The sequence below is a fragment of the Xenopus laevis genome, chromosome 4L (assembly GCF_017654675.1).
Source record: "Xenopus laevis strain J_2021 chromosome 4L, Xenopus_laevis_v10.1, whole genome shotgun sequence".
Taxonomy (NCBI): domain Eukaryota; kingdom Metazoa; phylum Chordata; class Amphibia; order Anura; family Pipidae; genus Xenopus; species Xenopus laevis.
In genome coordinates, this window is record NC_054377.1 from 43,048,548 (window position 1) to 43,075,309 (window position 26,762).

The following is a 26,762-nucleotide window of genomic DNA, read 5'->3' on the forward strand; positions in this document are numbered from 1 at the left end:
GCATAGGCTTATTGAACAAAGGGGAAATTTATTCACAGAGGTTAAAAGAAGCATTTTAAGATAGTGAGGCAGCAAAGCATTTCATTAGAAAACCCACCCCCATTGGGTGTATTCTTCCAGTAATACCGCAGATTTCAGCACTGCAAAGTGCTAATTCTTGCTAAACCCTGTATTTGAGCTAAGAAAGATCAGATGGGCCTAAAACAACAGATTAGATAAACGGAGTTGTAAATATAAGAGAGAGTAAAGATTATGGGCCTTATTTATCAAAATCCTAATTTTTCTGACTATTTAAATAAAAAAAGTCTGACCAAACTAGAATCCACAATTGGACCTTATTCATTATAAAAAAAAAAGCACGATTTTATCAGATTTTTTGATGAAAAGTCTGAAATAGTCGGATTTTCAGGCTAATTTAAAGGCATTGACTTATATACAACCTCGGTAGGTCTGAGAAGCCAACTTTTTCCATCCTCTGGGTATAATGAATCTCAGAAAATTCACGTTTTTTACAACTTAAAATTTGGATTTGATAGTAAAAAAACTGGAATTTTTCGAGTTTTTGGCATTCGACTTTAATAAATAAACCACTATATGTCATTTGCAGATTGCTCTAAAATTAATAATTATTATAATATAATAATACAGGTATGGGATCTTTTATTATCTGGAAATCTCCAAATTAGAGGAAGGCCATCTCCCATAGACTCCTTTTTAAGAAATAATTAAATTTTTTTTAAAAAAAATTTCTCTGTAATATAAAATGATACCTCGGACTTGATCTTAACTAATATATAATTAATCCTTATTGGAGACAAACAGTCTTATTGGGTTTATATAATGTTTAAATGCTTTTCAGGAGACATAGGGGCAGATTTATCAAGGGTCGAATTTCGAGGGTTAAAAAACCCTTGAATTCGACCCTTGAAGTAATATCCTTCGAATTCGAATATCGAATTCGAAGGACTGTAGCGCAAATACTTTGATCAAATGATTGAATAAAAATTGTTTGATCGAACGATAAAATCCTTCGAATCTAACGATTTGAACGATTTTAAGCGATCGAACGAAGGATTTTTATTCGATCAAAAAATGCTTACAAAAGTGCTGGGGAAGGTCCCCATAGGCTAACATTGCAGCTCGGTAGGTTTAAAGTGGCGAAGTATGAAGTCTGAGTATTTTTTAAAGAGATAGTACTTCGATTATCGAATGGTCAAATAGTCTAACGATTTTTACTTTGAATTGTTCGAATCATTCGAGTCGTTCGAATCATTCGAGTCGTTCGAATCATTCGATTCGATTGAATTTGACCAATTAGATGGTCGAAGTACCCAAAAAAAATACTTTGAAATTCTTATTTTTTTTGATTCGAATTCTTCACTCGAGCTTAGTAAATCTGCCCCTTAGGGTATGGAAATATAAATTACAGAAAAACCCCAGGTTCTGAGCATTAACTATGAAGATTTTTGTAGTCAAAGGGATTAATTCAAGCTAATGCAGATGGACTAGTAGTGCATTTATTCATTAAAAAACATGTAAAACATGATTCCAGATTGTGCTGTTTTCTCTCTTCCCTTTTTTGGACAAATAGGCATTTTTTAGATTTATTTTACTAAAAATTAAAAGTCTCTTTATTGCATTTGTATATACACTCCCAAAATTATGTTTCATAATCCAGTTTGTGCACTTTCAGGAAATAATGTCCAGAGCTTCTATTATTTCTGTGGCTAGCCAAACAAAATCTATAATATAGCTGCATTGTAGATCTTACCCCAAGTGCACAGTATAAAGTTCCCTTTATTATATATTGTGCTCACTTTTATGACTGGGATGCAAAAAATTATCTGAGAGGTGGATGTTCCACAATAAGTACTAAATTATAGGGGTCATTTATGGGTGCATGAAAGAGATACACCTGATGCAAATGCATCCAGGGCAAAAATTACATGTTTCTTAAAGGAAAACTAAAGCTTAAAAAAAACAATTAGGTTAGAAATGCTGACCATTATGTTTTGAGATTCTGTACCAGCCCAAGGCAAACACAGTCCGTTAGCAGTGAAGGTGCCTCATCTTCTTTTCTTCTGATTCACAACACATGCTCTGCGCTGCTGTCACTTACCGGAGCTTAGGGAATGAGTCACAATACTGTATATACAGAATATAATACAATATGATTCAAGGTTGATTAGTAATTAATTCAGATTTTCGTTACATGACAGCTCAGTAACCAGAGCAATTTGCATCAGAATTTAATATTCAGACCTGTAGCATCAGTTTATATGAAAATGAACCTCATTTTTTGTTGGATAATTTGCAACGGCCCCGAAGTTTAGCTTCTCAATAGGTGCCCAGTCCACACTGAGCATGTGAGTGTCACTGACAGTCTTACCACAACTCAAGATGGTGACCCCTGTGCAGAACCTGAATGACATTTTTACATTTGTGCAACTGCAAGTGGCAGAGGACTGTGCAATACAATTGGAATCCACTTCTGGTGGAAATTGGGCTTACAGTATGGTAGCCATTCCACTTGGGATGGAAGTGGGTTATCTATGGCCAGTATGGTCATGTAAGAACCTCTGCCATGGGCGTAACTACGGAGGAAGCAGACCCAGCGGCTGCAGGGGGGCCCAGGAGATATAGGGGGTACCAAGAGGCCCAAATAATGCTCAATTTCAACATATATTAGTAAAACAGGACAACCTCTGGATATGTTTGGGGACCTAAAATTAATTTGCTGTAGGGCCCAGTAGTTATGCCACTGACCTCTGTTGTCACTTTTATAAGTTATATTTCCACAACTTGTTAATTTCTTGGTGGACTGAATTAATATAGTTAGCATGAATTCAGCAATTTAAAATGTCAAATAGAGCAATTAATTTTAAATTATTCTCAGTGTCATTTTTTTAACAAACCAAATAGAATTAGAACATTAAACTGTTTGACTAAATGGTGCTAAATAGTTTCAGAAGGTTTGATTTGAAATCTTGAAGGATTTATACCTGGAACCAGAAGTCTGCAGTGCGTAGGAGCAAATCTTTCCTTCCTGCAACGGGACCTTACAGAAATCCTTTCTTTTTTTTAATATGTTTTCTTAAACATTAATTCAAGTGAATTTATGACCCAATTAATTAATGCACTCCCAGTAAAAGTAGCTTTTGTAAATTATATTGTTTTTTTTCCTCAGAAGGCCTAACATATCCGCTTACTTGTCACAGTTATTATGTGTAAATCAAAAAGTTGACTAGACATTGCCAGATCATAAGAAAAAATGGGACAACCCATTAACCCAAACACCTATTTTTTGCAATATAATGTTGGTTATTTATTTTAGTGCCTTTAAAGCCTGGTTTTCGAGGTCACACCATTTGCCTTTATTTTATAGGATGAGATGTTTTCACTGACTGTTCTTCACTGTATATTCTTTAGAAATAATGGATGGTTGTGTGTGTTTTTTATATTTAGCAATAAAAAAAATTTACAAACAGTTTTTGCCACCATATTGCTGAAAAAAGTAATTTTTTTGCATTATTACTATTAGTAAATAATTTTCAGACTTCACTGTGCTGTACAAAAGGACAGTGAACAACAAGTGACAAATAGGCATGAGATTGAGTGGACCCTGCCAGGCACAGACGTACAATTAAATTTATGGGACAATTTGATTCCCAGAAGTGCAGAGATCTCCAAACATTAATCACTGGCAGGTTGTAATCTTGAAGAATCAACTGTCTTTTGCTGGCATCACAGGTTGCACGGTGGGATATTTTCTGCAGGCTGATGGACCGAGGCTGATTTGAATTTGCCAAAGGTTTCTTTTTCATAGGGAATACTTGTAAGAATGTTCAAACTTTTATCAAGGAGTTGCTGGAACCCAAAACATCTGTGTCTCTGTTTTAAAGGGGAGATCTTCCTTACTGTAGTGTGAATATTCATTTGGGGAAAAAATAAACAATATGCTAAAATACAACATTTGCAAGGCATCAACGTGGGTAACAAAGGGTGCCTGGGACTGTGGAGAGGTGCTGTGAGCAGAGGGAACCCTGGGACTGGCAACATGGGGTGGAAGTATTGGTAGATGATACTAAAGGAGGGCTGTTATAAAAAGGGAAACTGCTTACCCTTCTCCTCTTGCAACATCACGGGCACCTGGAGCACTGTACAGGCTGGAGGCGTGTCTGGTCTCTGATCATCCCACCCCCCACCCGTTGCACTGTTACACTTAAGTTGTTACACTTATTTGTTAATAAAGTTTCAATGGACTGGTTTCCATATTGTTAGAATGTGTTTTATATAACAAATATTATTATTGTCACAGCTGTTGGCAGGTAATTTGTTCCTTTCCATTTTGGTATGACCAGTTGGTTTTTCCCTTTACATGCCCACCGCGGCTGTGGTGGCTGGCATCTGTGGTAACCTGGGATTGGTATAACATGGCAAGGACAGGGTTATCGGTTTTTGGCAAATATGGTTTTAATAAAAGCTGTGTCCGACCTCTACCCACGAAAAGGAAAAACTGAGTCTTCTGATTTATTTAAATGTTAGCTCACAAGCGTCTGCCTCCCCACAGTCTTGTAACTTTGATGCATTTTGTAGGTAGATGACAGAATTTTATGATATAATGTAGGTGCTGTATTTGTGTAGAAAGCTACATTTATTGTTGTAAATTGCAACAAAAAGTGTTCTTAAAGTATATCAGCTTTCTGTGAATCTTGTAGCTAGTAAACATTATATGTATTTCTTATTTAGGAAATGTTCCAGCCTAGTGCAGAGAGTGCCCCAGATAGCCCAGTGTATCTTATTCTCTGACTATGTAACAATGCAGCTTGGTATGACTGGCTCCCTTTACCTGAGATGACTTCCCTCTTTGACATTTTTGCAAATTGGCCATCAGCTGAAGAAAGACTTGATATTGGCTCCTCTGCATTTTCTTTCTGATTAGAAGAAGATATCACAACATTTAACAGGCTACGATCTTTTCACATGCTCTGGAGACGTTGGACTAGAGGTCATGTGATCTGTCATCGATGCAGGCTCTCCTTTAGGAAATGATGGCTAAAATCCCTGTGACAATGTCTTGTGATCCTGGAAAAGTCATTTAAATGTCTAATGACATCCATTCATACTGCAGGGCTGACTTATCAAAAATCGAGTTTTCCATGATTCGAGAAAAGCGTAGAGAAAAAACACAGACGAGAAAAATATTCACAAGTATTTTCTGACACCACAAATAGTCAGACTTTATTAACGAAAAGACTCAGAAAAGTCACCAAAAAAACTTGGCAACTGTCAAGTAAAAGCTGTTGAGGTTAAAGGGGTTGTTCACCTTTAAATTAGCTTTTAGCGGCAGATTTACTCATGGGTCGAAAATTCGCCAGCGACGGCTTCGCACCCATCGCAAAAAAAAAATTTGCTCAAAAGAGGTATTTTCAGAAGTATTCTTTTACCCGTGGAAAGCAAAATTTCTTCCTAGTGATAAAGCACCCACGTTTTCTTATAGCATATATAGAGATATAACATCCCACTATACCCAAATATCTATCACCTTGCTCTAAGCAATATTCAGGAAGAACATTTTACAGTTTAGCTGCCCAGACTGTGCCTGTACACATAGCTGCTTGGATCCTAGGTGTTGTCTGGGCACCTCAGAAACAGTCTACAAACATCCTGCTAATAGTGATCAGTGAATCTGCCCTTTGCTTTGCCAAAACAAATCATGAAAACTGCTGAAAAAATTGTGAAAGGCAAAAAAATGTGCAAAATGCATTGAAGTCAATAAGCTTTAGACTTTATTTTATGTGCTCGACTTTTATTCTCACTCCAATTGCATTTATACAATGGGCAAAAATTGGAGAGGCTTCCTGTTGTTTTTTCACCTTCCTCTGGATCAACTAGCACGCTAGCTGCTCATCAATACAGTACTGGTGAATATGGTCAGCAATGGGTCTATGGGGGCAGTCCCAGGAGACCTGCAGTAATTCAGGCACAGAGGAAGGTTGTGTACAAAGTGCATAACAATGGCTTATTGCACCTGGTTTTTGTACTTTGAACACAGCCTACCCATAGGTAAATGACCCCTACTATCTTTTGGTCATTGCAATACAACGGTCTATGAGCAAATTTAGAGCAAAGGCCTGCCCAACATGACTAGACTGAATTTGAAATTTATCATGGCCTAGGAGTCACAGCCAGCATTGTGAATAGATTTCTTTCAGCCTGAAGCACACATAGGAAGTACCAGGTAATTTGTTCCTGTGAACCAAAAGAAAACCGCTTACAAATAAGCATCTACACATCTCGTTAAGAGAAGATGCCAGCATAGAATGGAAAGTTTTATTAAACCATCCCTTTACTATTCTGTAAGCAACATAATGTTTTTGCAAAATGTTCAGCGATGCCTTTTTCTCTGGGCTTTAAAATTGTGATTGTGTTTTGTCTGTGTGCGTAAATAAAGAAAGAATGTATGCTTGAATACTAAAATCCATTAATTATAACAGTAAAAAAAATGGATTCATTTTTGTTTCTTTGTAGTTCAGACTGAAACATTTGTGGTGAAATCAGAATGTCATTTGTGGACTTTTATAATTTATAATAGATAATGGCATCGTATGGTGTGGTCTGACAGTCACTGAGATATACTAAGCTGGAAGCTTAGTTACCCCCTATAGATGTCATGCCCCCCTCTCCTAAGACACACACACTGCTTGCTTTTGCAGCTGTTCGATATAAATTCCATGCATACAACTAAGCCCTCCTTGTTTGTTTTTACAAACAATAAATAGCCTTCCGTCCCCCCAGCCGCCTCATGAAACCATTTGCCAGAGAGACACTAGCCAGATTAGTATGGCTTCTGCAGATGGCAACTATCACTTCTACAGGCTCATAAACACTAAACTGTGTCCCCCTCCCCACCATGATCTCAATAGATTATCAGTGTGTACAAATCACTAGCAGATGATATTAAGTTGCTTTCATAACATGCAGGGTCCCCTTCCAGTGTGACATTTTTTTTCATTAGCAATCCTACCAAATCCTCTTAAATTTATAGATCGTGGTTCTCTAACCTAATTGTCAGAAGCACAGCAGGCCGGAGGGTTAAGCCTGGCTCACCAATTACATGTCCTTGCTCTGATTACAGGAGACAGAAAGGAAACATAAGTGTTAAGAAAATGACATACCAGCCTTGGCCATTTTTGAAAACCCTGCTCTAGGTTTTTTTAGTGGTTAACAGGTTAATTTTTCTTGGTTTCTTCTTTAAATAAGTATTGGAATTTTTACTTTAATGATACACTGAAAAGAGATTCAATCGCATGGTACCATGACAATACATCTAGTTTTCCAGTATAAGGGCATTTTTGCCATGAGAACCTTGCCTCTTTACCAGGGGCAGCAAGTCAAACAATTCTACTGTTGACTGGAGTACAGTTTGCATTTATACTGCAGTCTATAGGAACACAGATCTGGCTCTCCGAGTGTGGGACCTGTAAGTAACAGTGGGTGGGTATAGAGGTGCTTTTAAAAAAAAATCAGTGATACTTGGTTAATTTCTTTAGTAATGTTGATAAAAAAAGTGTTATAAAAAGAATTATTATGGTGAAAGAAATAGCAACATTTTAATTGAACAGATTAATATTGTAGAAGACTACTTTTCTCTAAAATCAGTCCCTACCTTGGAATCAGCCCTTACCTTGCCTGCACCCAAATCCATTGTGTCAGGCCAGGTGCAAGCACACATGTCAGAATTTGGTGCTCAATACAAACTCTACTTTTTTGGTGATGAAATCCATAGCCTAAAGCACTGTGTATCTTGACAGCGCTATATAAATAAATGATGATGATGATGATAGCCTGTGCTTGCACTTTGGCCGATGCAATGCATCCGGGTGCAGGCAAGTTAAGGGCTGATTTTTGGCCTGTGTTTTTCAGCGGGATGAGTTTTAGCATAGACTGGTGGATATTATCAAGATAACTCTACTGTCTGGGGGTTAGACATTTGGCTTCACAAGTGTGAAAATCAAAGGCTTTTATAGTACATTATCTTGGGATCACTAGCTCCGACACTAGCAGGTCCTCTTTCACTGGACCTTCTTCATCTGCCCCATTATCTTGTTTAATATCTTCTGGATCCACGTCTGGATCCAAAATCATAAATATAACTCCTTTCCTGGTGGGTGGGGCAAACGGTAAACATATTCTGACATTATTTTGAGGTCAGTCTCTCTCACTATCTATAGCAAGGGCCAACTCTTCCTTTGGGGTAGTTTCTTCCTATACTCTCCATGAAAGTGGTTTCAAAACTGTTGGGCTGGATCTGTGATGAACTGTTTGCTCTTCTAGATATTTCTGGAAGCCCAGCTTAAAAGTCAGTTTAAGATTTAGTATTGATCACTTCTCGGAAACAACAAAAAAACCTATCTGCCCATGATCTTATTTAAATGACTATTCTTAAGGTGGCAATAGATAGTATTGTACGAAACTAATTTTTGTATGATATTCGGTGCGTGCATGATGGGAAAAGAGCCAACCAATATCGGCACAAGACTTGGATAACGGTCGGCTTGTCGATTGGGCTGGACGGAATATTTTGATCAGGAGCCTTTGAAGGCAAACCAACATCACCCATTGTTAGTGCTGATACAAGTAGAATTATATTGTTTCTACCTGTATATCTGACAATTCAGATCTACACGTGTATATTGAAACAAACGATCTTTCTTGGAATGATCGTAATTGCTAAGTCTATGGCCATCTTTAGTCTGGATCCAAAAGTTGAAATATGACTCCTTCCATGGGTCACACACTCATTTTAATGCTTATTTTACTACATCTCTGCATGTATGGAGGTTATCTTATTTAGGAGAGAATAGAATAAATAATAGATACGTCACACCTACCCCCGTATGAAATAAAAAGGCACAAAATTTACCCAGGTGCAGTAAACCTTTTAAACAGTTGGCCAATAATTGCTACCTGCTGATTAATTATATAGTTCACCTGTAGCAAACTTTACCCCCTTTATTAAAAAACAGTTGTAACATTTGCCCTAGCATCTAGTAACCTGTAGCAAACAGTTTCAAACAGTAAATGCTTGCTGCTGATTGGTTACTAGATGTGGTATACACTTTTGTTTATTTTTGTCACATTGAAGTTGAAGATCAGTCCTATATTTGGTTAATAAACGGGTGGGTCTTTTTAATTACATTATCCCCAAAATATTATTTTTGAGTACAGAGAGGTAGTGCTTTCATACAAGCATCTGATCATAGATCAAATTAGATATATTATATATAGAAGACCTTTGTTTTAGGGTTCAGCACCATCTCCAGCAGAGAATCAATTTCTCCTACAATGTACATTGCTTGACTCATTCGTTCATTGATATTAAATATTACACATTGCATTATACATACTTATTGCATTGTATTCTCTACTGTATATAGAAAAGCCTCAACAGATGGTACCCAATTACTGTATTAGAAGCATGATGAATGCCTTTTTTAATTATTTGCATTAGTCTGTTGTTCTAATAAATCCACCCTACATATTTTTCAACCTCTTATGGCGAGTAATTTCATAAGGTGACAGGATAAATTCACATAGTTAATCCGATTGAGCTTGTTATTAAGACGGCCTTGTGCAAATTGATTATGCTAGAAATCCCTTTTAATCTGGATTATTTAAATAGCCCAATTATAAAAGACTATTTCAGCCCCAGAAGGAGATTACTTTACCTTTATGATTAAGTACATTTTTTTAATTTGTTCTTACCGATTGGGTAATGTTCATTTACAAATTCGTAAGAATCTTTCTATTTTTACATAGCAGAATCAGATTTTTTAATGCAGTATTATTAATTGATAATTACTTGAGTTCCTGTTTTCTGAAGTATATTTTATGTGTAGTCAGAACTCTGGAACATCACAGGCTGCATATACCTTACTTCTGCTTTGGGGTAGGTATCTGTATATAATAATGGAGTTATGGGGCTGGCATCTGTATAGAATAAAGGAGATACATGCAAATAGTCTCATTGGGACATGGGGATGTAAATTAAAGTTAACCCCTGTTAGAGCACATTGTGTACAGAATGGATTCCTTTATATGGTTACCAGGTAAGACATTATATTGGGGCATAGATACTTATTCCAGCAATAATTCAGTGCAGTAGTGCTTCATTCTTTCAGACTATGTCAACTTTATTTTAGCCTTGGGCAAGATGTTTAATCTCCCTATGCATAAGGCTTATGGCACAAGTGGTGTGTTCTTTCACCATGCTGCCTGCCATCAACTGTAATGGAAATTTGCCTGCACAGGCTGATTTTGGCCAGAAAAATTTCAGATTCTTTTTAGATGCCAAAATTGTCCTGGCACCAGTGGTGGCAGGTGGTTTCCATTAAAGTAAATGACAGGCAGCACAGTTTGGGCTCTTCTCTTCTCTTGAAGCACCAAACTTCATTTATGCATTTCTCTAGGATAAGGACCCATTGTTCCTGTATAGCTTTGCAGATAGCAAAACTATGTAAGAATAATAATAAAAAAAATATTCAGAAAGCTTGTAACAAGCAATAAATCTGCTGCCAATATGGTCATGTTATATCACATAGTGGGGTCTTAGCTTTTTGTTCATTGTTGCCAATAGGGGGAGCCTGAGCTTTCCTATATAAACCTCTCAGGTATGACTAGATGTAAAAAAATTACACCAACCCCCATATGTAATACAAGGCACATAGTTTGCCCAGGAGTAGTAACCCATAGCAACCAATAAGATGTTTGCTTTTAAACAGGCGCTACCTGCAAATTGGTTGCTATGGGTTACTGCCCCTAGGCAAACTTAGCGCCTTTTATTACATAACCCCCCCCCCAAGTAGTTTAGACCATTACAAAAGAGCTGTATGGAGTCTTCCTGAAAGGGGCAGTTTACCCACTTTGTTATTAGTAGTTCATTAAATTGTGTTTGTGAAGCACAAAATATTTGCCTATAATTTAAAAATATATACATATTTTTAAATTATATTATTTATTATATATATTATTTATTATATATTTTTTATTTCATGAACTGAACAAGGCAAAATCTTGAATTTAAGTCATTTCCTGGTACATATGAGTACAGTAAATCAGCAGTCCAACCTTCCCTTGCCTCAGTTGCAGCCTGTTAGGCTTTAAGAAAAGGGGAAACACATTAAGCAAAGGGCTTCTCAGTGCACTTGTGACTTGTTTTGATACATATTTGCAAAAGCCTATGTTGAATAGTGTGATATAATGCCTCTTTACAATATAAGCAAGATAATTTAAATTTAAATTTTCATTAAAAATCTATTAAAAATTCCCTATAGGATTTGTTTTATTACTTTAAAGAAAAGTAAATATGTTACCAAATGGGCAGATTTACCGAAGGGCCAATTGTCGCCATCGACCTCTTCGCACACATCGCACCACTTTGCCAGGAGCAAATTTGCTACCACTACGCTAATTCACTAATATGCAAAGTTGTGCCCTGGGCGCCGAACTCTGGCAACTTTTCGCTAGCGGTAGCTAGCAGTGCGAGCATTTCATAGCGAAGATGCGCTAGTGTTCGTTTGTGCCTAGCGAAAAATTCGCTAGTGATCTTATTCTTAGGTCAATTTGCATGTGGCAGGTAATTTAAAGTTGTATGGAGGTCTTTATTATAAATGGTGGTGCAAATGCTTGAAGTTACCACTTTTTATTACAAATGTGCAGGGAACCTTAATAAAGACAAGAGAGTTAATATAATGCCCTACACATGAGCCCATTGTAAAAGCAATGTTCCATATGTTATGAAATGTCTGGACAAAAACCAGTTTCCCAAAAAATGTTTAAAGGAGACAAAAACCCTTATTAAAAAAACCCTACCCCCCTATCTCCACATAGACCCCCCCCTCCCTCCTCCCCCAGCCTTAAATCTACTAGAAAATCATTTAAACATTAAATAACCCCAATATGCTGGTTTTGATTCCAATATGGATTAATTATATCTTAGTTTGGACCAAGTACACGTAACTGTTTTATTATTACAGAAAAAAAGGAAAACCCCACATCCCAAGCATTCTGGATAATAGATCCTATACCTGTATCATCATCCTACCTTTTATTGCTTCCGTGTACATGGGTACAAAATTAATTCCAAATCTCTAGACCAGGCCCGGACTGGCAATCTGTGGGTTCTGGCAAATGCCAGAGGGGCTGCTATTAGGTGCCATAGAAAGTCAGTATTTAGTGGGCTGGTGTGGGCTGTTTGGGCCTCTGTGTGGGCTGATTGGGCCCCTGTGTACCTGAAATACCAGGGCCTATTTTAATTCTCAGTCCGGACCTGCTCTAGACAACCCTTGTGAATAACATGATTTTTCAAGTAGCTGTTTGTAGGTAGAATTTCTTCTTTCTAATCATTTTGTTTGTTTTTGTAGCCTTGAGAAAGAGTTTGTATTCTTAAGAAAGTCTGTTCAATTTCAGAAGAGGAGGAACAAAAGTCTGCCTGTCTTTGGGTAACTGCTTAATGCACAACTGCATCGATACAATCAGCTCCTGGGCTGCCGTGCTAGCTCTTGAAAGGGCAAGTGGTAACGTGGGCAGGTAAAGCTTTCTGGGGTCACGAGGAGAAGGAGGTTGTAGTTTCTTTCACTTACCTTTGGTACCGTCAGTCTCTACTAGTCAGTATCTACTTTTGTGAGTAAAACTACAGACTTTTAAAGTAAATTAATTGCTAATAATCCATGCAGAATGGGTTTTTAAAATGCATTCAGTTTTAAGGGATTAGGTTGCAAACATACTACTCCTTGTACCTGTGTCTGGACTTCATCAATACATTCTGGTCAGCCTCCATGAAAGGCATTTGCATTTGCATGTATAGGCTGTTAGGAAGTTGAATTCTTTATTGTGCAAAAAGCACCAGGAAATGGCGAATAAATGCACAATCACTTTCCCCAGTTTCAATAAACAACACATGAATACCATTTATCTTCAGGCTACAAAAACTGTTCCATACATATGTGTTACAATTTACACTTCCTTTTTATATGCAGTTTGTATTTCGCAGAACACACATCCCATCGAGTGGTGGAAGCTCCCTTCCTTCTTTATCCTGCTGTCTTAAACACTTGTGAGTTGTGATCTCCCATTTAACAGAGATGTGATAAGATAAACCAAGTGACCAGTACATCAACAAACCATATACAGACCACACAAAGTCTGAAAGTCTGCTGGTGAACTACAACTCACAGAATCCCAAAGTAACAAGTAGCGTAAGCAGTCACTATGAGAAGGAAAGCAATTTTTTAAATGTATTTATTAATTTAATATTACATGTTTCAAAGAAAGTGTGCCAAACCATATCACAGCACATGATTAAATAAGTAAACAATATTACACTACCTGATGTATGCTCCATGCTATAGTGATTGCTCTCTGACATACTTCAGTGGGCTTTGCTAGGACTGTATTACTTTTTGTATTCTTTGGGGGTTCACATTTCTGTATTAAAAATAGATGTCCATTAGTAAAATGAATCTGTAGTTTTTTGCTATACATGACACAGATTGTAAACTCTGTATGAATCACTGTGCCTTTAATATAATGCAAATAAATCAAAACAATGTAAAAAGACAAGATCATTTAATAATTATTCGCATTTTACATGGTTGGATTATATTTTTCAGTATGAAAAATACTTAACATATAAATTCATAATGATTTATCTCTGGCTCAATTAAAACTCATTCTTGGAATATTTGCAGTTTGTCCAACTTGGATCAAATATTTGCAAAGGTTTGTTGATGAAACAGGCAACTATGGAGTCTTGTAATAAATGTAAGCTTGTGATAAGCATCAATATGTTCAAGTCACAATGAGTCAATGGCCTGATAAGATAATTAAAGATAAATCATAAAAACAGAGACATTCTGAAGCAAATACTTGAAATGCAGAATAACATTTTGGGAAGTAGAGGGGCAATGTCTGTTCTGCGCTCAGTTTGCTCTTCAGACAGCACCAGTTCAGTTGAACAATAGAAAAGTATAGCTAAAATGGTGGGCTGTGTTTATACAGTTGACTATGACCTACAGTATGATGTAGAAGGAAACTCTTACTAATTATCACAGCCATTTGAGTGTCCAAAGCAACCAATCCCCCTTCCTTTAAAATATGGTATAAACCACCTTATATTTCTGATTCAATGTCCCAATAATGTCCATTTAAGTTTATTAAGGTGAGTAGCCATCTTTATAAACATTGACAGAGCTGGTGCCGTAACAGAAAAAATGCCCCGTGTTCCATTAGCTTGAGCTGGTTCCTGCAAGTTTTCTAAAAATATTTAAAAACAAACAGATGGGATTTTGTATTAAAAGGTGAAGAGATTGACCATCCAATAACCCATAGCAACCAACCAATGATTGATTTAAACATTCTACCAGAAAATACTACTTGCTGTTGAACACTAGGGATGTAGCGAACCGCCGATAATGTGTTCGCGAACGCCGTTCGCGAACACCGGCAAAAAATGCGAACAGTTCGCGAACAGTTCGCGAACTTCGAACATCCGAAAATCGTTCGATTCGAACGATCGAAGGATTTTAATCGTTCGATCGAACGATTTTCGTTCGAATCGAACGAAAATCGTTCGATTTTAGCGACCGAATGGTCGAATGGTCGAACGATTTTGACGCGAACGCCTATTGGCGAACGTCGCGCGACGTTCGCGAACTTGCGGCGGACGCGAACAGCCGATGTTCGCGCGAACAAGTTCGCCGCAGAACAGTCCGCGACATCCCTATTGAACACACCAGAGATTACAATTTAAACACTTTTCATATTCAGAGCAAAGCCCAAAAATCCTGGCATAGAAAGCAGTGCCAATTTGAAAAAAGCTCTGTAAAAATAATGATCCTCATCATCGGTTTTTACATGATTTATTGCTTTTATTTGCCACCTCATTTTTTTCCTAGAATGGGAAAAGGATCAGGTCCGAAAATCATGGTGTAACTCTAAAATATGCCATTATAAATCTGGACCTGTTCTTTCAATATATTTAAGGCAGGCCCCCAAAAATATTTTGGTGCTTAGAAACAACTGGGTCCTTCCTTTCGGTTTTTAATGTTCACTTTTGTGCGTTCTACTTCATTGACTGCACAGTGAATGAGGTAAGCTGGTGGTTTTTTTATTATTGTTTTTTATCTTTATAGCACCAAAATATTCTGCAACACTTTACAGACTTCATTCCCTCCCTCAGTGACACTTACAATGTAAGGTCCCTATCACATCCACACACACTCTGGTTAGTTTGTATCAGAAGCTAGTTAGCCTTCCTGTATGTTTGCACTACTGAGCTTTGCCAAACTCTCCCCACTCTGCTGCTTGTAGAGGTCCCACTTTATGTAGCACTAAGGACCCATGCTCACACCATTGGAGTGTTAAATGGGTGCAGGCAGAGCCTTGATTCCTTAATAGATATTTACTTTCAAAGAACTCCTCCATGAATAAATGCTACAAATTCAAGTAGTTGAAAAATGCTAACGCTAGCCTCCTTTTTTTAACTGAATTGGTAACCACTGAGTTATACAGATGCCTTTACCCCAGTTGTAGATGTGATGTGCACATTGTTTTCATACACACAAAAACAGACAGCTTGAGGCACAATTCCCGAGTTCATTCAAGCCTTGTTGCTAGCAAGAGTTAATAACTGTTCTGGGTAAGGTGATATGTGCAGTGGGGGGGGGGGTGGCTAACACTGAAATGTTTATCTTATTTATAACTGTCATATAACACAGAAGTGAACATTCAAATCAGTCTGGACCGAAAGTGTTACATCCTGTTGACAAATCGACTGAGTGAGACATCCTTACTGTATGAAACTGTTCAACAGGAAATATAAATCCCATCTTTTGTTAGAGGTGTAACATATGGCAGTTGAGTTTTAGCTCCAGTGTCTGTAGTGTCACCATGATATGATATTGCAGTTTTATGGGAAATGATGTTCATAGGGTGTAATTGAATAACACTGAGAGTATTACTGAACTGAGGCCTATTCTGTTTGCCATATGGCTTCACTGTGAACAGAACATTATCACTTCTTATTACAAGGACAATCTACCTTATTACAGACATTATTTCTGAATCAATATACATGGGCTTTCTAAATATACTTTTAGTGCATGCAGGTTCTGCAGTTAAAAAAATACATACATACATTATGGAATAGTTAACGCTTTAGGGTTGGGATATAGTTGGGCTGAACTAATATTTTCATGACAAAAAGTGTTAATATGCCTGGCTTGGGCAGGTTGTATTTCCATTGTCAGTCTTTGAAAAGGCAATACATTTTTGAATGAAAAATGTTCCTGTATATGATAGATCTCTTGTTTTAATAGCTTACAGAGTGGTACAGTTGATTGCATTTATTTACTTATTTTGAGAGAAACCCTCAGCCATTAAAGTACCCAGAAAGATACCAATGTATTCTCCAAGCATATTAGTAACGACAAATTCAGACTAATGTTCTCATCGCCACTACTGCTCATTATCATGCTGTTGTGAAATAAGCAGGGAAAAAAGATGATCACACAAAATCTTGTGAAAAATATGTCTGGACAATCTTACATGGCTGAAGTACAGGGAAGTGTGCCATATAACTTTTATATACACTAACCTGATCTGCACATCAACAGATCATCAGACATTTTGTATTTGTCTGTTTTGTTTGAGAGATTACACCAAAGTCTGATTAGCCATACCAATAATTTCAAAGGTTAAAACTGATCAGCATTGCAGTAAAAATCTCTGCATGTGTAACCATCTTGTGCCCTTATTCCCAATTCTCCTATTGAATGCAACGTCATGAATGACAGAATTCTGTGACTTGAGGATATGCTGCCATCTTTTTAAATCCCTTTCCACTGGCCAGAGATTTGTTTTTGTTGCGATCTGCCTGAATTTTATGTTAGAACCTGGGGGGAAATAATTCTACAAGCATCTTACTATTTTGATCAAAACAATCATTTTTGAAAGTAAAAATAGGGTATGATTTCCCTTTGGTGGCGCTATTGTTTCTGTAGCCTTAAGAAGTACAGTTTGAGGGGTGAACCATCAGAAAAGCTTTTAGGGTGTTACGATTGCAAATCTGGAACTTGCACTGAGGTTGAATGTGGCTATTGTGACAATAATGCAGTTGAGAAGATATCTATATATGTGAACAAACTGCAGCTTTGCTACTAGTGAAGAGTGGAGTGGGGGAGTGGAGAAGGGGAGTGGAGAAGGGGATTACAAATTACCAGCAAGTACATTGCCAGTAAATTTATACTATTGGCTCTGGCCTTAGCTGATATTTTGCAAGGTAGGCTGGTGAAATTCCAGCCAATTTGCACCCTAGTTCAACAAGGAGCAGATTTTGGCACAAAAAAACATATTTCACATACACACCAAAAATCCACTCTACGGGGTTATTATTTAGCAAATACCAAATTGATCTCAATATTTTTTACAAAAACATTTTTTTGGGCTTATTTATTAATACACTTTTCCCGAAAAATTTTCACCCGAAAACTCAGAAGTTTGCCCCGAAAACTTTTGGGTATTGCCAAAAACCCAGCGCACATCAAAAAATCATTGGGACTTCTCCCATTGACTAATATGCAACCTCGACAGGTCTGAGATCATCATCATCATTTATTTATATAGCGCTGTCAAGATACGCAGATGCCGGATTTTCAGATTTCAGACTTTTCCATCCTCAGGGTTTAATCAATTCTGGAAAATTCGTGAAAAGTCTGAAATCTGAAAATCCGAATTTTTCTTGATTTTTGCATTCGGAGTTTAGTAAATAACCCCATACGTGTCTGCACTCAGGCCGAACCAGTGTCGGAAGGACCAGCTGATTCTCATTGTACATTTGTACAAAGGCCAAGAACCAGCCCCATGTGGCAGTAGCCTAAAACTTCCTTGCCTTCTAAAACCATATGACTAATGAAAGGGTTCTTTGTGAAAATATGAAGATAAAAAATCACCTTTTTGCTGTATAGTTAAAGCGTTCATCTCTCAGTGTAAGCTCTGGCAATGTAAGGGTTCATGTAATTGTACCTCAAAACACCAGCCCTGTGAAATGTACTAGCATTGTTGTGAGCAGTACAATGACACAGGCTCGTGACTCTTTCCCCTCGCCCCCTTAATGTATTACAGGCTGATAATTATTGTGTGTTCCCTCCAGCTAGTAATTAAGGGACAGAGAAAAAAAGTTGAACTTTTGCATTTAGCTGAAGAGCTGATCCATCTGCAGCAGCAGGAAACAACATTACAATGCAATCTACCACAGTATGAAATGTCTTCCATTTAATAAGCAACACTCAGCAAATTGGATAGTAGGTGGATTTTTAGAACTCTTCAAATAATAAATGTAATACTCCTTTTTTTACTGTGTTACTGTGACTGATTGCCTACACTATCCGTTTGAACATTGTTTCAGCACAATGTATGTGGTTAAGTTATGCATTATATTCATCATAAGATGTCTACCCTGAAATACTGATAAACAATAACATCACTTAACTTACATATATGTTTAAATAGTATATATGTTAGTAAGCAACCTACTGCAGGCCCAGACTGGCAATCTCTGGATTCTGGCAAATGCCAGAGGGGCTGCTGCCATAGACAGTCTTTTTTTAATTGGACTGGCAGGGGGCTGTTTGAAACTCTGTGTATTTAAAATGCAAGGACCTATTTTGAATCCCAGTCTGGGCCTGACTTCCTAGTAAGAGTAGTGATACTTATATATTTATACTAACAGTAAACACTGAAATTTCGGATATTCCAGGTCTAAAAATGATGGTTTCAGTACAGTCGCCAGCTATAATGGATGCACTGGCTGTGAGTATGTCATGATGCACTCATACAGTTTATGTATATTCACCACACATTCCAAGATGGTTAGCCTTTTACAATGCAGCCAGTGACTTGGTGTTTGAACAGATCATCATACATCCCCATTGGATCATACCTATTCTGCATGAATAAAAAAATATTTAGCAGCATCTTCAGTTTATTTATATGCAGTCATATAGAACATCAGCCCAACAAAAAGATTGATTCCATCTACCCATCCACGTGAATCTATGTTCAGGTATGGGACCTGTTATCCAGAATGCTTGGAACCTGGGGTTTTCCAGATAATTTGGATCTTCATACCTTAAGTCTACTAGGAAAACAAGTAAACATTATATAAATTCAATAGGCTGGGTTTGCTTCCAATAAGGATTAATTATATCTTAGTTTGGATCAATTACACTGTACTGTTTTATTATTACAGATAAAAAGGAAATCATTTTTAAAAATTTGGAGTATTTGGATAAAATGAAGGCTATGGGAGACAGCCTTTCCATGATCCAGAGCTTTCCGGATAATGGGTTTCCTGACGGATCCCATACCTGTATGACCAAACTGGACACTATTTTCTATAACTATCCAATGTTAACTGATACTATCTGTGCAAAAGAGGTACTCATCTTTTAAACACAGGCTGACAATTTTCTCTGAAGGCTTATTTTCTGGATTTAATACCTCTCAAGGATTGTTCCTTCTGGGTACATATTTAGACAAAAAGTCAAATCTTTAGTGTTGTTGTTTAGCAGATTACAGTTGAATAGAGAGTCACAAATGCTAAAGCTGTAAATCCTAGATTAGAAGAAACTGACGTTTGGCAACTTTCAACAATTGGTGACAATAGTGGAAAGTACAGTTGTCCTCTTTACAACAAAAGTAAAACACGCGAAATGCACAATTCACATATTACTTCATGTTCACAAGGACATCAACATTTGGCAGTTTCCTGCTATTAGACAATATTGCAGTTTAACTAATTTCAAGAGATTGAAATGCATTGCGCTGTTCAAAGCCTTTGAATAAATTACACCAGGAAGTCAGACATTTGAATGGGAAAACACAGGATCTTATCAGTGCCACTGACTTTATTGTTTTGCCAGGATGTCTTTCTTTGTCATAAAACAATAACTAGCGTTGAGTGGTGTTCACCCTACAGACACACACTAATTGTATCTTTTAATCTGGGTCAAACTGCTCTGGTTTATTATAGGCCCCTGCAAATAACAAAACAAAAAAAAAAAGGTAGTGGGGTTAGAAAACATTTGCAAATAATTTAGCTGCAGGATTGCAGTGAGATAAACGCTAATGACTGAACACAATTACTTCTGTGAAATCTGAAACCTATTTATCTTTTTAACCCTGCCTCAGATGGGAAGTGGGAAATAACTATTTCTTTTCCCAGGACAAACAGTCTTGTTGGTCATTAGTCAGTATCTTTGAAATGGGGTGGGGGGCAGCAGACATTCCTCTGGCAAGTTTCTGTGAATGAAATTGGTAAAATGCTAATCTTTTGTACACATAAATGTTATTTAGCAGAAACTAGAAACACAAAGTAATTAATTAAATAAATATGTATAATGTATATAACATACCCATACCAGAACATAGAAGCAAAACTGCATTACATTTGTATATGAGAAAATGCATTACATATGTATATATGAGAAAGCCAACTGAATTCCATAATTTGGATCCCCATATGTTAAATCTACAAAAAATCTAATTAAATATTAAACAAACCCCAGTCAATTATTTTGCCTCCAATAAGGATTAATTACATCTTAGGTAGGGATCAAGAACATGGTACTGTTTTATTATTATGGAGAAAAAGGGAAATATTTTTTTTTAAAAAAAATGGAATTATTTGATTGAAATGGAATCTATATAGATGGTCTAGATGGGCTTTCTGTAATTCAAAGCTTTATGGGTAACTGGTTTCTTGATAAAGGATCACAAACTTCTATTTTGTTTTTAATTTCCGATTTTTCCTGGCTTTATGGCGTTATGTCCTACCCTAAACTGTCTTGCTTTTCTATTTCCCATCCTGGTCTTCTATGACTTTGGTTTATCTGTGCACACACGCTTTTTATACTATGACATTTTAGAAATGCTCAGCAACAGAAAGTGAAAAAATAAATTTTTTTTTGCAGAATGAGAAAAATACTGACATTTGCTAAATTTTTACTTGTACTGCTGGATAGGTGCCCTTTAACTGCAATAATCAGCACTAAGCTGAATCAATGAGTGAATTTACTCTAGGATTATTCAGTTAGGTAGAGGTTCCTTTACTTTACTGCGAAGTGTACACTTTACAAGTACGTTAAAGGACATTATAGACAAATAGCAGGGGACCTTTTTACCCATAAAGTGGATCACCGTACCAGAGGCCACCCCTTTAGACTAGAAGAAAAGAACTTTCATTTAAAGCAACGTAGGGGGTTCTTCACGGTCAGGACAGTGAGGTTGTGGAATGAACTGCCGGGTGATGTTGTGATGGCTGATTCAGTTAATGCCTTTAAGAATGGCTTGGATGATTTTTTGGACAGACATAATATAAAAGGCTATTGTCATACTAAGCTCTATAGTTAGTATAGGTATGGGTATATAGAATTTAATTAAAAGTAGGGAGAGGTGTGTGTATGGATGCTGGGTTTTCATTTGGAGGGGTTGGACTTGATGGACTGTCTTTTTTCAACCCGATTTAACTATGTTACTATGTAACTTGTGAAGATAGGAATTCTGAAAGCTGATAGAAATGATGAGAGAACTGCTCTATTCATTTTATTGAAACAGCCTATTTTGTACTAAAGTGTGTTTTTCATTATTGTTATTTACCTTCTTGAAGGTGTAAGGTTAGCAGATCACAGTCTATCCCTATAATAAGCTGTTTTGACTGAGAGAGTATGGCTGCTACTCACAGGTACTGCTTATTATCAGAACTGTTATAAAACTGAGTAGAGATCATGTGCTGAAACACCACCAATAGCTTTTTCTTACTTATATAGTATATATATATATATATATATATATATATATATATATATATATATATATATATATATATATATATATATATATATATATTATAAATTTTGCAAATTATGGCCAAATTGGTATATATTTCCTAATTGTGAAGTTGCTGAAACACCATCACATTTGTTTGAATTTCTTTTCTATCCCTGAAATGTAAAGTAAATTTCCAGATATGAAGGAGAAGGTGATTTACCCCAGTACTTTTTATAAGGTTAATAAAAAAACATTAACAGTAAGTTACAGTGTTCAGTGTAATTCCTACCCAGGAACATCCCATCCCAGATGTAGAGTTGCATTCTTGTAATGTTCTAAGCAGGTGGTATTGTGGGAATAACTTTAGGAAGTGCAGGTTAAACTGGAGCAAGATAACTTAGATTATAGTAAACAATTCCAGATGGCTCTCTAATTCACTTCTACCAAGGAAATTATTAAATGTTTATCCTCTAGAACTGACCGGTTTCAAGGGTAAAACATAAATGTTTGCTAGTAGTTGTTTCATGAATTTCTTTAAAGTGATTGTAGTATGGCTTAAGATATAATTCACTTTAAATAGTCCAATAGGCACATTCTATTTAAAAAATAAGGTTAAAAAATCAGTAGGAATTTTAATAACTAAGGAATTTGTTTCAATGATGTACCCAATATGCCCCCTCCAATTTTTGACATGCAACAGTTAATATACCCTCTTTTTTACATTAGGTCAATGAACTAAATTTTGTCCCAAACATACTTTTTGCCTGTTGTATGGTTCCTGCTATTTCTTGCTCTAAGCAGGGCAAAAGTTGAAAATGAAACTAAAGTCACATTCTAAGTCCTTGTCCCAGTGAGCAAGTCAAACAGCAGGCCATTGAGAAGCCTCTGTATAATGAGCTGCTTCTCCCATCACCTGAAAAAGATATACATATCTTTTAGTTGTAACTTAATTTAATTAATAAAGCACAATCAAATTCCACAGCAATGTACAGTCAATGAGGATAATACATTGAGAAAGGGTTGGGCAATAATGCAGAGACCACCCATTCACTTACTGAGAGCCCACTCTGTTAGGGAAGTTGTATTTTCTGGTAAATTTACACCAGTACATGAACAACTCCTCTCTAAATCTCCAGAGAAATGTTTGTCACTTCTGAAGTGGCACACTTTTCTAATAGTTGCACCATGTTTCTGCAGACAGCAGCATTTTTTATCCTTTATATTTGAATGTTTTATGGCCATCATGCCCCAAAGAACTGATACAAATGAGTAGTTTGATATAGTTTGATAAACAAACCCTCTTGCAGACAAGTAAAATGGGTTTATATATCAACTAGCCTGTTGCTTTGTGGTCTTTAACTTCTACTTAAGTCAATATTCTTAGTCTTTTAGCCAGTAACCATATGTCTCATGGCTGCTAGTATCAGATGTCTATGGCAACTATTTAAAAATGGAATTGGGGCGGATAACCCTGTAAGATCTTGCCATCTTAAAAATGGCTTGATCGTCCCGATGGTTTTTACCTATAAGACCATTTGATCTTTCAGTGATAGAATTACTATTTCATGAATTATGTGCTACTAGTTAGATAGTGCCTAAAGAATGCACACATAAAAGACAGCCAGGAGATCTGTCCAAACCTAATAGGTCTATAAAGGTTGATTAGGCAGAAAGCTTACAAAGTTATATTAATAACTAACTAGGCTGAAAAGACGTGCTATAGGATTATATTTACAGTTGGTTTACTGAATGTAATAATACATTTGACATAAAAAATTAGGTATTTTGACCCTTTAATTCCTCTGCAAAACATCAAATAGGATTACAGGAAGTAACATATGAAGCTAGTAAAATGGAGGAAGAAGACTGAAGATGACTAGAGAGACTTTTATGTAGCTGATTTGACTGTTATTTCTCTACCACCTAAGGCAACAAGACACATCAAGTGTGATTCCTCTTTTACTTGTTTGATCGACAAATTGCTCTTGCTACTTGGTGTAGCATGAATGATGGATATGTGGAGGTGACCTGAACAGACTGGAATGACAGCAGGGTCATTTTGGCCTTAGACAGTGTTTGTGTCTAAATACTCTTCCAAATATAAGGGTAAATAATGGAAAGTATTATTATTAACATGTATATTTTATATTGCGCAGCGCTGTAAGTAACAAAGAGGGTTATAAAGGTGTACCATATTTTGGTACGATATGGCTAACATTTTTTACTATTTAAAGAAGTTTGTCATCATAGAACTGCCGCTTTTACAATAAAAAATCTTTTTACACAAGCTTTACAATGATTGTTATTTTTTGTTGTATTAGAAGATTAGATTTCATGTATTTATGTCATTTATAAATACAATGCATCCATTTATATTGCCTTAACTAAGCCTCCTTATCTCTATCACTCTCATTGTTATGCCACCCACCGGCATTTCAAGCAGCAGTGTAGTAAATGTTTACAACCCATTCAGATAAAGGATTTAGGATCCTGCTTTGTCTTGTGGGACACTGCCTCAGATCTTGAGAGTATATCTAGAATCCCTGCCAAAACAAGACAGGACTAGTGTTGCCTGACAGAAAGGAAACAGAAACAGAAGAGTACCAGGAAATAGATTCTCCCATGCAAGCACGAAATGTGATAATAGCAACACTACTTTACATAATATTTCAAATTGTTTAACATCTGGGTTTGCAGATCTCCAGGGACTGTTATATGGTTGTTAGGGTCCCACTTATGCTAGTAACAAGGCATTGTTTTGACTGACTGGAAGATGAATTAAAGAGCATATCTTGCCATTTATGTCAATATATAGTAATCCACAGGCAGAGGTGCTGCAAGAAGCTGCAATACCAACACAACACGTCCCATACTTTTACTTAGGTTGTATCATTGTACCTGTGGAACTTTGACCATGAATAAATTCTTTTGAATGTTGCACAGTGTTTCTTATAATTACATTTTTAGGGTGGAAATAGTAAGGATGTACAGATTTTAACTTTCTTTTCAAATTTAAGCACGACAAGACTTTTTTCCTTTTGAGTCGAATGATTCTTTCACTTCATCTTTGTCTCCCCTCAGAGGGGTACAAATTAGATCATCTATTATCGAGAAGCAAGAAGATAGAGCTAATACACACCTGCTGTTTAACAGATGGTAGATCAATTATGAGGAATCCTGTGAAAATACAATTGTTAATAGCAAACAAAAAGTAAAAATCCAGTACCATAAACTGTTATTAAATTTGTAGATACAGTATATGGAACCAAAACTCTAGTGTTCACAATTTTATATTCAAAACCAGTTTTCCTGAACAAGGTCATATTTTCCATTATAATATCAGCAGAAGCTGAAATAGCATTATTTGCCGGATTAGTGTAAACCTGAAACATATCAAATAATCACAATAAAAATAAATAATCGGCAAAAAATAAGAAACATGTTTAAATTTCATTGCGTCACTGTTGCTTGGTAACTAGGTAATCTTTACCATAAGGAAATAAGTGTTGGTAAATAGGAAAAAGAAATCTGTTTAGTACTCTATTGATCAGACTATTCACTTTACTTCACCTTCAGTAGAACCATGGAAATGATGAATTAACTGTTTTTGTTATTTTTGTTGTCTTATATATCAAGAAAAGTCACAGGAGTTTAGCAACATAAAGTAAAAAAAGCTAAATGACTGTATGAGAGAATATGGCATCAGTTTCTATCATAAATAAAAACAGTTTCCCTTCCAATGCTTTCCTGATGTCTCTATTCCTACCATTTGCACCTGTATTTTACCATATTCCTTTACCAATTCCGGCTCAAACAGCACAATCCCCCTAGTAAATAATGGCAACAAGTTGTAAAATAAAGTCTGGTTCAGTCCAGTTAATTCATGGATCCCCTAGCATAATTTAGCTGATTGGTCTGTCAAAGAAACCCAATAATGAATGAGATTTTGTGCAAATTGCTGGCGTATGTCAATTTAATACTGTATGATGTGCTGCTTTTAGAAAACCAAAATAAATGTTATTCAGTTTATTGCTCCATTTATGCCATTTAAGGCCATAAGTTTGTCAGTCTAAAGATAAAATAAGCTTACTCATGGTACTTTGCCCCTAATTCCTTTAATGTGTCACACAAAATGCTTAGAAATCTAATATTTGTAGTTTCTTTAATAAAAGTATTGATATTTAAAGGGCTATATGACACTTCGCCTACAATAACTTACTACTTAGGGCTAGTCCACACGGGGAGATAGCGACGCGTTTGCGGTCGCGACGACAAAGCGCCGCGACAGTCGCCGCGACCGGCGCAGGCGACAGTTTTGTATGGGCGCCTATGTAAAAACGCCTGTGCTAACCACACGAGGCGATGCGCTTTTCAACAGTCGCCTGAAAATGCCTCGCCAGGCTTTTTCAGGCGACTGTTGAAAAGCGCATCGCCTCGTGTGGTTAGCACAGGCGTTTTTACATAGGCGCCCATACAAAACTGTCGCCTGCGCCGGTCGCGGCGACTGTCGCGGCGCTTTGTCGCCGCGACCGCAAACGCGTCGCTATCTCCCCGTGTGGAATAGCCCTTAAGCATACATCTGAGTTCCACTGTGTCTCAAAAGGCTATATGGGTCATTTATAGTGATGAGTGATTTTTTTCGCCACTCATGGACTTGCAATTTTGCAATTCTGCATTTTGCCACTGGAAAAATTTGCTATTAAAAAGTCCACTCACTTCAATGCATTTAGAATGAGAAAAAATGCCCAATGACTTTAATTTTTAATTTGGAGTGAAAAAAAAACACCCATGGAAAATGCATTAAAGGAGAATTCAGCCATTAACTAAAAAAACCCTACCCCCCCCCCTACCCTACGTAGACCCCCCTCTCTCCT